Raw genomic sequence first — 15,633 nt, 5'->3', positions numbered from 1 at the left:
GGAGGGGTATCCTGGCTCCACATTTGAAGATCGCTTCCGAGATGGCGGCCATTCCTCTGGAGGATCCTGAGCAATGTGCGACCTATATCGATACACCTAAGTCTACCCGACGCCATGACCACCATTACTGTAAAAAACTAAATTTTTTGACAGAAATGGAAAAAAGAGAAAAATTAAGAAATTTCTTTACCTTTTGATTGTTGGAAACAGATGGTCTATCATAGCACTGCATTCGCATTAACTGGGAAGAGCACGAACCGATTTTTTGAGCTTAAAACGCTATTTTCTCTATGAAAATCTTGAGTTCTCTTAAAAAACTTAGGACATACTTAGGGTTTTATAGGGTTGAAGATGATGTTTGGCTTCTTTTATAAGCAACGTTTGGATGGGAATATGCTTCCAGCCATTGATTGTGACCACATGTCACCAATCTATGCGAAAAGTGACCTTCATGCTTCATAAAAATCAATTGGCGCTTCTTTTTATCGAAATTGCCAAGCGCCAGCGTGATTATCTCCTCCACATTAAATGCGCCCTCATCCACAGTTAATGCTTCAAAAGGGAATGTCATTTCAACATGGCTTACATTTAATGCTCATGGTTGACACTTATTGCGTAGAGACACATATGTTAGATAAAGTTTATTTTATTGACCAAGCTAGTTGTCAAGTGTAACGGATAACATCTAAATAGGTCGTTCAAATAAGACATTCATTTATCATGTTAGACTTCAGCGCCAAACAAGATGGTTTTCAGTTTTAGACAACAAAATGTTCTAAGTGTTTTTAGGTTGTGAATGGCAACTAAAGTCAAAAAATATTTTAATAGCACTGGAAAAGATCAAGCGCAGGTCGTTAGACCTCTGTACATGATCACGTCAGGTCGCTTGTGTAACTCTTGAAATCCATCTCATGATCCACACTCAATTTGTTGGTCGGATCAAGCTGTCAGCCTTATGTTGTTTGTAACAATGTGACTATTTTCAGCCGTTGGCTCAAGCAAGCATTCCTGGAGATAAGTCAGGTCATGACATAATTATGAAGTTCTCAAGATTCAATTCTTGAACCTTAAGAATTGGGGAGCTTCTGTTATGCCTAAAAAATCAGGGGTGACGTAATCTTACATCAACAAGCACCAATCTGAGTTCAAGAAAGTTTTGTGTTGTCTAAGAGCTGCCATGTCGCCTCAAGACATAAAGGATACAATTGTCATCAACCCAACAAATTCAAGTTTTGTCTATGAGTGAATGAGGATTGCACACATGTCTAAGCCCCAAATAATTTGAGGATATTTCTTAAGTTATCAGCTAATGGGAGGCAAGGAAGGACTTGCACAGAACCTACCCACTTGCAGATTTGTAATCATTACCTTGAATTCAGCTACTATAAATAGAGGACTCCCCCTCTCATTTTTGGATTCCTAATCTTTACTTTCAAAAGAAATCAATAGCAAAGACAACCTATGAGAAAGAGACTGACTTGATATTCTCTCTGAATACTCAGTTATTGTACCTCTGCCCGTTGTTCGCTATATGCGATCTCTTGTAAACTCTCATTTATAAAAGAAACAGTGGACGTAGGAATCGCTTTAGGCATCCGAACCACTTTAAAAATCATCTCTCCCATTTATTATTCAGTCTTTGCATTCGATAATATTGTTTAACCTTGTCCTGACTCTTGAATCAGTTAATCACGTGTAATTTCTAAGAAAAATTTAGCACTTTACACGTGTGAGTTGTTGGTGTTAAAATCACGCATCAACAAATACCATTCATGAATCTGTTCAATTTAAGTAATCGACCAACTCCATTTTGGTAAATAGCAAAGTGAAACTTCTTGTAATTAATAGACACTTCTGATAAAAGGAATGTTTGTCGAGTAACAAATAAAATTAAGCATAAAAAACTATTGTTTGGTATATGTATATATCCATGGGAACCTTGTTCAGAAACCAATTATTGACTTTCGCAATGGCTTTTATGAAGACCTCCTTAAGGTTTGAGAAAATAATTGCAAGACCCCCTTAAATATTATAAATGACTAGCTACCTCCCCACATATTTCATAAAATCATCATTTGCGTTCCTTGCTCCTTGGTCATGTTAAGTGACAATCAAACTAGAGTTCAACAAGGACAAATGTGTAAGTTGTAGAGGGAGTTGAAGCTTCTTCTATAACAACACTGGTTTCCATGGGAGCTTAAGATCCTTCACGCTTTAATGACAATCTTTAAAACATATTCTTAGTTAAAACGAGGGGAAATAATTAATGTACAAGGGAGCAAGAGGATTAATAAGTCTCAGGTGGTGATTGGATTTAGTTGAAAACTTCAAATAAGTAATTTTATGTGGAATTAAAAGAGAAATTTGTATGAAAAAGAATTGGATGAAATAAGATGCAAAAGATGGGTGACTCAACAAAAGACCCACTGAAAAAAGGGCCAAAATCGTTCGACAATCAAAACCAGAGCCGAGAAAATATGTGAGAGGTGATTAAAGCTTTGAAAATTGAAGTTTATAAAAGAGTAAACGAATTTTACCCACCCAAGGTTTGGTCTAATAACACTTTCCCACCCGTCAAGTTTCGTAATGACATTTTCCCACCCACCGTTACAATTTTTCCATTAGTTTTAACGGCAAAAAGCATAATAGTAAATTTAGTTTACTTTTATTTTTATTTTCTCTTCTTTTAAATATTAAAATAATTTTATACATAAATAAAAATTTTGAAAAAAAAAGGGCAGTCGGCCAACATGTTGCCTGCCAACTAGTGCTGCCGGTTATCATAACCATCGACGACAACTAGTCTATCTCATCATGCTTCTCAACTATGTTGTCATTTGACATCTGCAACTAAAGTTTAAAACTTTGTCAAGAAAAAAAAAAAAATTTGTAGAATAACCCATCTAGGTATTATTGATAAGTATACTAATCAATCAGAGTAAGAGAAGCCTTGTTGAAAAATGTGAACTTTTAAGCAAGAGAATTGTACAACCAAAGGAAAAAACTTATTTTAATTGTTGAGAAGATAAAATGAATTATTTTTTTATAATTAATATAGTAATAAAAAATTAAGAATATCGAGAAGAGAACTCACATAGAAAACAACAACAACTCCAACAGTAAAATTTGAAGGCAACTTAATTGAAACACTGAAGAAGCTATGAAGATAGAGGTCTCATGACACAAATCCAAAACTTGTAAAAGAAATAGAAACTTGTAAAAACCCCAAAACAAAAGAAAAAGAGAAAAGAAGCAAAAGGCAAGAAACAAAAAATTTGTGAATGCATCTAAAGTTAAATTAACAGATTTTCCATCTTTATGAACAACAAGATTATCATTTCCAAACAAATGAAACCCATAAGCCAAAACAAGAAGAAGGGAGAAGACAGAGAGAAGAACCCATTTGAGAAGTTGAAGACAAATAAAGAAGAAAAATAAGGAACAGAGAAAGACAAAAAAGATTGCAGTCAGCGTAAAAGAAGGAGAGAGAGGCAAGAGAAGAATAGAAGAAAAGAAAGAGGGAAGAGAGGAAAGAGAGAAGAAGAGGGTAAATGACATAATTATCCTTGAACTATTTTTTGAAATTATCATTCTGCAGTTAAAATTAACGGACAAATTGTAAAGGTGGGCGGGAAAATGTCATTATAAAACTTGGCAGGTGGGAAAGTGTCATTAGGCAAAACCTTGGTTGGAAAAAAGTCGTTTACTCTTTATAAAAGGGTCAAATAAATTTGACATGTATTAAAGGGACAAATGTGATAAATATTTACTTCTATTAATTTGGCTGTTAGAGTTAGTGGTCAAAGAGGTAAATTTTAATTTTGCCGAATCTGAGGAGAGGTGTGATGATTTATATATAATACTTAAGGGAAGGTTTAAAATTTGTAAAACCTTAGGGAGATTAATAGTGCTTATCTCAATTTCATGACTTCTTAACCATTGACTCCACCATATCATCCAATTAGTAACGATAATAGTTTACAAGTAAAAAATGTATACCTCATACAGTTCTTTAAAAAAAAAAAAAAAAAAAATAGAATAAGAATAGTGGGAGAATCTAAATTCATAGCACTCATATTTGATATTTAATTTATTATGAAAAACAAGATGATATGTACATGAGCTCCTCATTAACTACGACTATTTTGAGCAAATCCCAATGTGTTAAGGGAATTATAGTAAGCACTCACTAGTTCTGGAAATAGGTTCCTAGCCCTCATTCCATTAACTTTTGTCATTAAAGTTAACTGAAAGCAGGTAAATTTGTAATTTTAATTTATAAGGAACGACATTCATGACTTTTCAGCCTTCCCAACCGTAGCTATTCTTTCTCCTTTGTCCACTCCTCTTTTTCCTTTCTCTCTCTTCCACCTTCTTCCTCCCTTGCCCTTGCTCGCTGATAAATTCCTCAGTAGACTGCCACAAGACTAGATTAGGCCTTTAATGGTTGTGAAGAGACTCGATCTAGCCTCTAAAGGTGCCAATAGGGTCGAATCTAGCCTCTATCAACATTGAAAGGTTAGATTTGGCCTCACAGGCGTCAAGGCTAGATTTGACCTTTTGATAATGCTTGAGGCCAGATCTGGTTTGTACATAGCTTAGCGGCTTTTGAAATGCCAAAACTTGTTAAGAAGCAAAATGACATTTTTGCCCTTTTCCAAAATAACATAAAAACCACTAATTGCCTCGCCATATTTTGTTGTTGGCATTGTCGCCCACAACAACATTATGCATTACAACAATATATACAAATAGCTACAAAAATTAGTTACAGAAAGGAAAACTGTAACAAATACATATTTACAGCTATAAAAGTCAATATTTATAGCTAATTGAAATAATTTTAGTGATAAGATTTCCTCCCTCGAAGCTAATATTCATCTCTTGCTTTAACTTATTAAAATCGTGGCAATAACTAGTCATTTAACTACAATGTTAGCTATGGTAAAACATTGTAGCTAATTAATGTATTTAACTATAAACATTTTATTTACATGGCATATAGTATCATTATTAGCTACAAGTTTAAAAATAAAGTTATTATTTGTGCATTAGCTATAAAATATTGAAATTTGTAGCTAATTAAGGTATCTAGTTATACAAATTTTATTTTCATGGTAGTAACAATATTTTAGTATCATTATTAGCTATTAATTTAAATATATAGCTAGTATGTGTGTATTAGCTATAAATCATATGGATTATAGCAAATAAAGAATGTGAAAATTAATTTACTACAATCCTTATAGTATGCAATTATAGATATTCTAATTTATCTCCTCAGTAATTATATTTTTATTACTTATGAATTAAATAATTATGGTCAAATATAGTATTAATCACACTGCTAAGGTCAATAGTAAATTGGAACCTTCAACCAATAGCTAACTTAAAAGAACTCTTTAACGAGCTAAAAGTGTGAGCTTTTGTAAAATAAAATTTTATTTTAGAGGATTTCTGAGGTTTTTTGTCTTTTCTATGGTAAAACTAATACTTTATGAAATATAGATGATTTTAGGTATGAGATATGAGATATTATAAGAATTGGTAATGTTACATATTTGTATATATGGACTTGTATGTATGTTTTAGATGATGATGATGATAGTGTTAATAATATTATTAATATTTGAGTATGACAGTGTTTGTTTATTGTTAATTATATATAGAAAATGCAAGAAAATTAAAAAAAAAAAAACAAATTAAATCATATAAAATATGGTTAAAATTATAGGAGATATGATACAAATTAAATCATATAAAATACTGCAAAATTACCTTCTTAAAAACTTTTTCATTGTTTATGTGTTTGGTTTAATACTTTCATAAAATGGTACAAGACTATTATAAATAAAATAAAGTAAGAAGAAGAGATTAAGAATGGTGGAGTCAAAAATGTCAGCTACCGGAGATGGCAATAGCAACAACTGGAACATCGACATTTTATTTAATACCTATTTAAATTGAGGCTGGTAGTACTGACATTGAAGCATTCATATTTTGTAAAAAAAATTAGTTGATAACATTTTAAATTACTAGGATGGAGGATTTTCTGAGTAGACTATTACTTGGTTGAAAATGACTTTATTAATGTTTTATTTTTTATATTAGTTTTTTTCTTATGACGTCATTTTATCTATTTAATATAAAAATGTTGCTATAAATTTGTAATTATTATTAAATTTGTTAATTATAGCAATATTTTTTAAACTTAATTTTAATCAAAGCAATAAATTATAAATTCTTGATATAAATTATTTGTTCCATTGCAAATAATTATAATATTTAGCTACAAATTATATATATAAATAAATTATATCCTATTCAGTAATTTTTAAAGATGATAAAATTGAGATTAAGTTGAGAAAAGTAAGAGTGTGTTAGGGATTGTTGTAGCTTAAAAATAATCAATTAAGTTTTAAGCTACAACAACAAAAGTATTTGGTAAACAACTTTTAAAACTGATCAAGTTTGAAGATGATTATGAAATAATCTAATCTATAAAAGGATTACAACAAGCTATTTGGCCACAAAAGGCTGCAAAATATTCGGTCACCTTTTGTGGCCAAATGGCTTGTCAGAATTCAGTGAAACCACCAGATTCCGACAGATTAGCTCATGCTGGTCCTTATAGGACTAGTTGTGACACTGACGTGTCTTGGCACCGATTGCTTAATTTCAACAGTTTATTGTCGAATTCTAATAGCTGGTTGCCAACCAACCCTATTTTCTTCTTCTTCTTTTTTAACTATTTGATTTAATAAATTTTAATTAAGATAAATTATTTTAGTATATTTATTAAATATTTATTAAATATATACTAAGATAAATTTTATGATTATACATATATTTTAATGAGTAAAATATATCATTTTAAGGGCTGGTTTGGGATTATTGTAGCTATAAGTTTAATTAGTTTATACCAAACTTTAAAAATAATCAGAATTGTGTTTGGTAAATTTAGTTTTTGAAATTGTGGTGAGTTTCAAAAGCCATATACTGCATATGTGTTTGGTAAATTAGATTTTAATATTAGCATTATATGTGGAATGACCAAAAAGTATATATTCTTTCTAAGATACATAATTTTTTTTTCCTAACCCCATAATTCCCAAAAATAATGCTAAATAAATAATGACCAAAAAGTATGTGTAATGACCACCTCACTTATGCGCCACCTCACTTCCCAAAAATAAAGAATTTTTTTCCTAACCCTATAATTCAAATCCTAAATTTTTTCCTATAGCCGCCCTTCCTGAAAACTATTATTTCATATCAAGGAAAGGCGTAACCAACGGAAGGGAAGGTTCTCACCCTATCCTTGACATTGTTCTCCGAAGATTTCCCCTGGGCGAAAGGGGCCACCATTCTCTTTCTTTCTTCAATTGTTCCGATCAGCACAAATGGGTTGCTTCGTCTCCTCCTCCTATCTACGCAATTCTCTGTCTTCGTTTGTGATCATGTTAGGCGAAAGGTAGTTGTAGAGGAGCAGCTGTAAAACGACGTTTCGCCCCTTGGAAATTCAAGTGAAAGAGGAAGCCGTATAGTGCAGGAGGCAGATTTTTGTAAAAAAGGGGTTGATTATTCGGATTGGTTCTCGCGTCCCTGTGCCCAAAAGGATGGGCGAGTTTGGTTCAAGTGTTCATCGATCGGGTGAATTATGTCACCTTGATGTGGTATTCTCAAGGGGTGTTCACCACTTTGGTCTCCTCCATCATCGTTCTCTACTCTCCCATTAACAACCTCCTTAGGGGAAATTTCGGCCTTCTTCTTTTCCTCTCCCTCCCCCCCTTCATCCGTACGTTCATATTTGTTATGTCTCTCTCTTTTATTTTTTGATTCTGATTAATTTTTCTAATTACGATTTCAATGGTTGATATTAGTTTTCATTTGACTGCTAAGATGTTTACTACAATAATTTGAAAACTGATAAGTTCTTGTCCCAATTTATGCTCTAGGATTGTCTTCTTTGTCCTACAGGATGATGGTAGCAATTGGAAGCATTGCCTCACTCTTGGCTCTGTTGGTGATAAACCTTTGAAAAATGAAAAAATTGTCATATTTTCTGATGCACTAAACCATGTGTCTATAATTGATGGTATTCGTCTTGCTGAGAGAACAAAAAAGTGCAAAACCTTTTATCTATAAACACTGTGACATGTCCCATCTCAAGGCACTGTTGTAAGCATTTCACTTCTCTCTTAAAGTATCCCATGTAATAGTTTTTGTTCCATCTGTTATTTCCATTGTTCTTGTCACTGTAATGGATTTGTGTTATGACAGATCAAGTTGCACGATGAAGAAAAAAATTGTTGTGACTGACAGGTAGTCATCTTTTCTTAATTCCTTCCTTTAATACTATAGTTTTTGTCTTCCCTTTGGTTAGATAACTTAAGAAATTTATATAGTTATTGGTCACAACTATTCAGAGTCTGATGCTTGTTCTAGGATATCATTTTTTTTTTTTTTCCCTTTACTTTTACTTTTTCTCCATCTACTAGGCAGCTAATAAGCAATAAGATTTATTGTTGGGATAGACATAATTAATTTCAAAGGGTCACCCATTTAATCCAACTACTAGATTGCTTAAAAATATTTGTTAGATATTTGCAGGACCATTTTGAGGGAGAGCTAAAGGAAACTTGGAGGGATGGTATATTGGACTTTAGCTTATTTAGTGGTCTTGCTGAAAAGTGTAAGATGAACATTTGGATCTCCAAAATATTAAGGTGTGAGCCTCAAGCAGCCACAAGGTTTAAGCATAAGTTGAGTTAAAATAACTCCATTTAGTTCCCTGCCTTGACTTAGGGTTCTCTTAGTTTGAAGGTGGAAGTAACAAGCTCGGTAATTGTGAATCTTGCTCTGTGTGATGCAGAGTCTGTTTGGACCTACATCTTCATTTTTATTTCAAATTTTCATGCTGTAATTTCATATTGAGTTAAATCTTCTAATAAGATTGTAAACTTTGGATACATGACTGACACCATTTATGAATGTGTTATACCTTGGATATTTTGCATCTTATCTATGAAACCTTACTGCTCTGTGGTTCATAGTTAGTCTTTTGGAAATATATGCTAGGTGTTTTGGTAATATACCATATGTTTGACAGATTGCTGGTCTTACTATGTTTATCTGTTGTATTATTTATTTATTTTTTAATGTTTTTACTATTGAAAATCCTGATTTTTTTAACTTCTGGCATATTTTCTGATGATGTGCTTAATTCTCTTCTTTCTACAGCTTGTTTAATATGGATGCAGACATTGCACCAATGGTTGAACTCGTGAAGCTTCGCAAGAAGTATGGCTTCTTGTTAGTCTTTGATGATGTATCATTAAACATAATTATTATGCAATTTGCATTCCACTTTTATTCTCTGCAATCAGCCAAACAGTTAATCTGAATATTCATTTTTATTATTAATTTAAATAATTATTAATTTATATTACCATTTTGTAGGTAAATTAAAACAACGCCACAAAGTGCTTGGTTTGGGCAGACAAGTACTGAATACTTATCCCAGTTTGTATTGATATGAAGCACATTTATCTTATTACTCTCTCACATACACACAATCACACACTTGAGTAACAGCAAGATTGAAGAAGAGCTCAAGGCGAAGATGTCTTCATTGGATGAAAAGTACACCATGGAACCCAAGGAAGTCGTTCATGAACTACTACTTTACAGTAGACTCTCATCATCAACTGTTGAGATTCCTGAAAACAACGTCTTATTGGAACCTTCCAAAAAAGGGCGGCATTGGAATAAGCTTAAGAGTAGAGGGATGCTCAAGTGGTAGTAATGACATTGAAGCATTCATATTTTGTAAAAAAAAAAAAAAAATAGTTGATGACATTTTAAATTACTAGGACAAAGGATTTTATGAGTAGACAATTATTTCGTTGAAAATGATTTTATTAATATTTTATTTTTATATTAGAATTTTTCTTATGACGTCATATTATCTATTTAATATAAAAATATTGCTATAAATTTGTAATTATTATTAAAATTGTTAATTATAGCAATATTTGTTATAATTAATTTTAATCAAAGCAATAAATTATAAATTCTTGATATAAATTATTTGTTCCATTGCAAATAATTATAAAATTTAGCTACAAATCAATAGTATTCATAGCAAGTAATTTCAATAGTTAGCTATTAACACATTATGTCCATAACAATATTTTTTTATATATAGATATGACTTCTATATGTCTGTAGCAAAAAAATTAATATTTAGCTACGAATTCACTATATATGTGGCAAATGATCTTTTATTTAGTTATGGTTTTAGTGGTCGCGTAGCCAAAAGATTAATATATTTGTTATGGATATTATTTTTGTAACAGGAATTTTCATGATTTAGTTATAAATTTATATTTGTGTAACTAAAATGCAAACAAAGCTATATAGACTATTCTCCGTGGCTATAAAGGCAAAGATTTTGTTACAAGCTTATTATTATTGTGGCAAAAATATTTAAGTTCTTAGTTACACATTAATCTCATCCATAGCAAAAAAAATATAAACTGTTAGTTACCTAAGCAAAAGGTTACATGGCTAACTTTTAGATGTGCCACTTCTAGCTACGATGAGCTACAAAACATTGCATTTGTAGCTAAACCATTTAACTATGCCAATTTGTACTTTTAACTACAATGAATGACATGGCTAGAAATGTACAATGTTATAGTGGTGGTATTGCTGAAGGCCTCCACAACCTCACAGCAACCACCAAAAGCCTTGAGGCCACCGCTTGAGGCGACCACAGGCCTTGCGGTGGCCACAAAAAGCTTGAAAGTCTTAATGATGATAGAGGCCTTTCAGCCATACCACAATGCTGTTGTGGGCAACAATGCCAACAACAAAAGATGGTAAGGCCATCAGGGATTTATAAAATAATTTAGAAAAAGGAAAAAAATGTCATTTTGCTTTTTAACAAGTTTTGATTAACAAAGATTGACAAAATAAGGCTTAGGGTCCTATTTCTGAAACTAGCAAGTGATTACTGTTAAGTTGATGAAACATATGGGGGTTTACTAAAAATTACTTTGTAACTTCAATGAATAAGTTAAACTCACAAAAGTCATTTTTATTCCTCCGTTTTTTTATTTTTTACTTTTGCGTCTCTTATTTGTTGAATGCTACACTTTAGCTCCTTTAAAGTTTAGATGCAATTTCCTAAATCTATTTTTAATTTTTAGCCCCTCATTGTTTGTTGAATGCTACACTTTAGCTCCTCCAAAGTTTAGATGCAATTTCCTAACTCTATTTTTAATATTTACCCTCATTATTTGTTGGACTTCAACTCTAGCCCTGAAATGATATTTCCTCACTCTACCATTGATAATAATCTATAGGGAAATACTAAATCAATTTTCATAAAAGTATTAATATTAATATTCATCTAATAAAATGAAAAAAACCAGAGAAGATCCTCACTTAATTATATAGTAACATTTTAAACTAGCATGCATGACTTAATATATATCTTACATATCCATGTTAGTATTTATAATCTGCTACGCAGATACGGTATTTAATGTTATATAAATAAAGAATAAATGTTATATATACAAACTATTTCTTAAAAGACATGACAATCTTGCATGTTTAACATATTATCTACTTTATTTGTTTATTTAATTTTAAATAATCTAATTATATTATAGCATATCAGTTCTTATCCATGAATTAATTTAAAAGGTTTGCACATGCATGTAATTATTTAGATAAAGATGACATAGAGTTGTGTTATCTTTGCATTACGACAAAATAAAATGACTATTTTTTCCTTCAGTTATTATTAAATATTGTAATCAGTATATATATGGTAACTGTGTTGGTTTAACAAAGTGTATAGCAAATGAAGAGCGGTGCTATTGGCCCACCACCTTTTATCTTAGTTAACCTTTAATTACTATTTTTCTTCTTAATTACAGTTTTATCCTTTATAAAAATCACTAATAAAGACACAAAAGTATTTTATCAACAATCCATCTAGAATCTTTTTCTATTAATTTGAAATTTCTATTATCATAACCCTAATTTTATTTTGAAATAATCAAGATGAAATGAGTTTGATCAATAACATATATGCATTAAATTCTTTAGGTTTATTTTATTGTGTTTAACTTTCAATTGATTTGTACATTTACAAAATTTATAAGTTTTGTTATTTTTTTTAGAAAACACATGTGATGCCAATGTGTATATATATATATATATATAAACAGAGATTGAGAAAGTAAAAGATATAAACGTAAGGGTTACTTTGTAAATAGATGAGGTTTATTTAGACATTTAGATCCATTTAAAACTTTCAATGAGGTGAACTTAGAGGTGGGATTTATTGAGATAAATTGTGTGGCAATAGCATCACTCTAAAAGAAAATAAAATTATATTATATCGTTTAGTTGATGCTACAAATTCTTTCATACATATTTATGCATAAATCCATATACAAAAAGGATACAAATTTTGATCAGTTAAGCTCTTTTTTTTTTTTTTTCCAAAGGTGAGAACATGAATATCACTTTTTGATTTGATTAGATCTTAGCAATTGAACTAAACGGAATAATATGTATAAAAAAATATATTTTTGGCTTAGTTATCTTTAATGTAAGTGATATATAGGTAAAATATGCATTACATTAATAATTAATTAATGGAGCATGTCAAATTCAAGGTATATACATTGATATAAAGAGATGGGCATAGTTTCAAAAAATTAGTACATTCTATAAATACATTGCACTATAACACAATAAAATATATGCTAGCGAGTTATTATGTATCTGCAAATTTAAAGATGTGGTAACAACTCTAAAACATAAATTATTGTTCTAAATAATTTAAAACATAATAAATAGAAAATCTTGGGTAAGATAGTTGTATCATATTATTCGTACATACTTCTAATAATTTTAAATAAATGTGTGAGTGGAGAAATCTTATTGAACAGTGTACAAATAATATCATACGTGCGTCTCACTAAATATTTTCTCACTCACATAAATAAAAAATATAAACCATATTAGGTTATTTGTAAGAAAAATGAGTTTGGGAAAGTGTTCTTCTTCCTTTATTAAATCTCTTGTAAGAAATGGTAAACTTTGTCATAAATGGTTTTGAACTTATTTAATCAAACACTCAAAATAAGCTTTTTTTAAATCACCTTTTTTCATAATAATAACAATTCCAGAGAAGCACTAAGTGCTGGCCAAAACAACCATTCTAAGTCATGAAATTAAAGGAATTGATTAACAAACTGACAAGCTTCTTATGTAAGTTTTTGTTTTTATTTTTTTATTCTTATTTTTTTGTTTTTGGTTCATGGGTAAATGTTTCTTTTAAATGAGAATCTACCGTTTACAAATCCTCATAAAGTCTACCTAGCTAAAAGAACTTTCTTAAAGAACTTGAAAAAGTCCCTTCAATTTTCGTTTTGGTATCGCAAAATATTGAGCAAATAATTACATGAGCTCTTGTGGAAAAGGAGTTCATGAAGTTAACTAGCCGATTCACAAAGTACTTGGAGTGGAATCAAATAAGTGATTAAATAAGAATTATTTACAAAAATGCTAATAAATATTTGACAAAGACAAGGCCTGACGGTTCAAGGAAGTTTGTTCATTTCTTTAAGTTCATGAGTTCAAACCTTAGAGTCATCAACCGTAATAATATTATGAGGTATTCAATGGACTTTGAAAATTAATTGAGATACGTGCAAGTTAACCGGACACCCCGGTTACCAAAAAAAAAAAAAAAAAGATTATTCAAACAAAGTTTTGCTACCATAATTAATTTTACAATTTGGCACATTAATGATCTATTGAACTTTTCTCCAAAGTGAGAGAACTTTTCACTATAAATTCACTCACCCATTTACCTTTCTTTCCACACAGAAATCACAAAGAGTTCTTTGCTAGCTACTTCGTTTCTTTTGTCTTTGCATTTCCTTTTGTTTTCCAACTTTTGTTTTGCTAACCATGTCTGGCTATGGCTGGAACTCGGGCTATGGAAACTTTAATGGTGGATTTAATCGTGGTCTACCATCTCATCCTAACCCTAATAATTTTCAAGAAAACTGTGTGTTATGTAACCGTGTCTTTTATAGCACTGAGGCTCTCATAAACCACTATGAGGCTCACATGCGAGATGATGAGCTCACCTTTCGTGCTATTAGGGGAGGAAATCTTAATCTTCCCCCTTATCCATTCCAGCCGCAGCTGCCTTTTAATCCTTTGAATGCTGCGGCATCATCCTCTACATCTCAAGCACTTTTGCAGGCAAATTATTTGCATATTCAAAACCAAGCTTCTATTCCTCAACGGAGCCTTGCTTTAGGTCCGAACCAACCCTTTTTTCCTCCACCGATTCAACCCCCGTCAATAACTAGAAATAATCAGCCAATTATTCAACAACAACAGCAGCTGCAGCAACAGCAACAGCAACAGCAACAACAACAGCAGCTGCAGCTGCAGCAACAACAACAGCAACAGCAGCTGCAGCAACAACAACAGCAACAGCAGCTGCAGCAGCAACAGCTACAGCAACAGCAGCTGCAGCAACAGCAACAACAACTGCCACCACCGCCGCCGCCACCAGCGCAGCAACAACAACAGATGATGCGACAAGCTGTTCAAAGGGCGAATTTAGTTCCTCCTAATAATGTTAACATGAGGGTAAGGGCTGCTGCCGCTCAACCGAACCAGCCGGTTGCTAGGGCGGATGAAATTGAGTTAGAATTTGGTGATGATGACAATAGCAGCCAAGATGGTTCCATCAATCTTGATTTGACCCTAGGTCTCTAAATGTCAGAAGAATGATGAGTATTGATCGTGCCAGCCAAGACGTTCATTTTTCTTTATCATCATCAATATTATCCAAGCAAAAAAATAAGTTAAAATTAATTTTTTTTTTTTTTTGAAAAAAGTCCTTCCTTATAATAGCTGTTATCTTTATGTTGTGGTCTTTGATTTATGTTGTTTTAGTTCTTGTTGTTATCAATGTTGTTTCCTTGTTTTCGAGTCATTTTAGTAATAAAAAGTTGTGTTTTTACTTTTTCTGGCTGGAAGATTTGATTTGATATTCCATGGCTACCTCTTTCTTCCTTTTCAATATTACTATTATGCTTAATTTTTTTATGCTCAAGAAAAATTTATTCCATAAAAGTTGTAGGCAAATATATTACTTTGACCATTATGTAAATATCGAATAACATTTTCACCCCGTAAAAATTGCCAAAGAATGATTTTCTTTTTGGTTTCCGATACTCACAACATCGTCCCATTGTTAGTCTGCGTCTACATAAATTCTTGTTTATGTTGCTTTGACCAACAAAATACCAATTTTAATTTTATAAATCTTTATCAGAGCAATAAATAATTGGAAAAATCACATTTTAACCCCAAATTATTAAAAGTTGGCATACAAAAAACAAGAAAATCAAACCCTAAATAAAAATCGGGCAACCCGTATTGCGGCGGCTAGGCAGTAGCCCTTTTCAAATCTACGACCAAGGTTGTTGCTAGGTTGTCGCGAAGCTGGCGATCTCACCAATAAGCCAGTCACTGACCAGGTACGTTACAAAATTTTTTGTTTTGTTTTAGTTTAAA

The 15,633-nt window shown here is 31.6% G+C and overlaps 1 long non-coding RNA gene across 1 annotated transcript; it reads left to right on the top strand.

Moving 5' to 3' along the window:
• Positions 1-7,262: 7,262 nt before the first annotated feature.
• On the top strand, positions 7,263-9,890 carry LOC116135906. Its single transcript, XR_004128958.1, has 5 exons — positions 7,263-7,798; positions 7,959-8,181; positions 8,284-8,325; positions 9,244-9,303; positions 9,463-9,890. It is a non-coding gene; the product is annotated as an uncharacterized LOC116135906 (long non-coding RNA).
• The last annotated feature ends 5,743 nt before the right edge of the window (positions 9,891-15,633 follow it).

The sequence above is a fragment of the Pistacia vera genome, unplaced genomic scaffold (genome assembly GCF_008641045.1).
Source record: "Pistacia vera cultivar Batoury unplaced genomic scaffold, PisVer_v2 Contig305, whole genome shotgun sequence".
Classification (NCBI taxonomy): Eukaryota; Viridiplantae; Streptophyta; class Magnoliopsida; order Sapindales; family Anacardiaceae; genus Pistacia; species Pistacia vera.
Note: the sequence above shows the minus strand (reverse complement) of the source record. Positions and strands in the feature narration are given on the sequence as shown.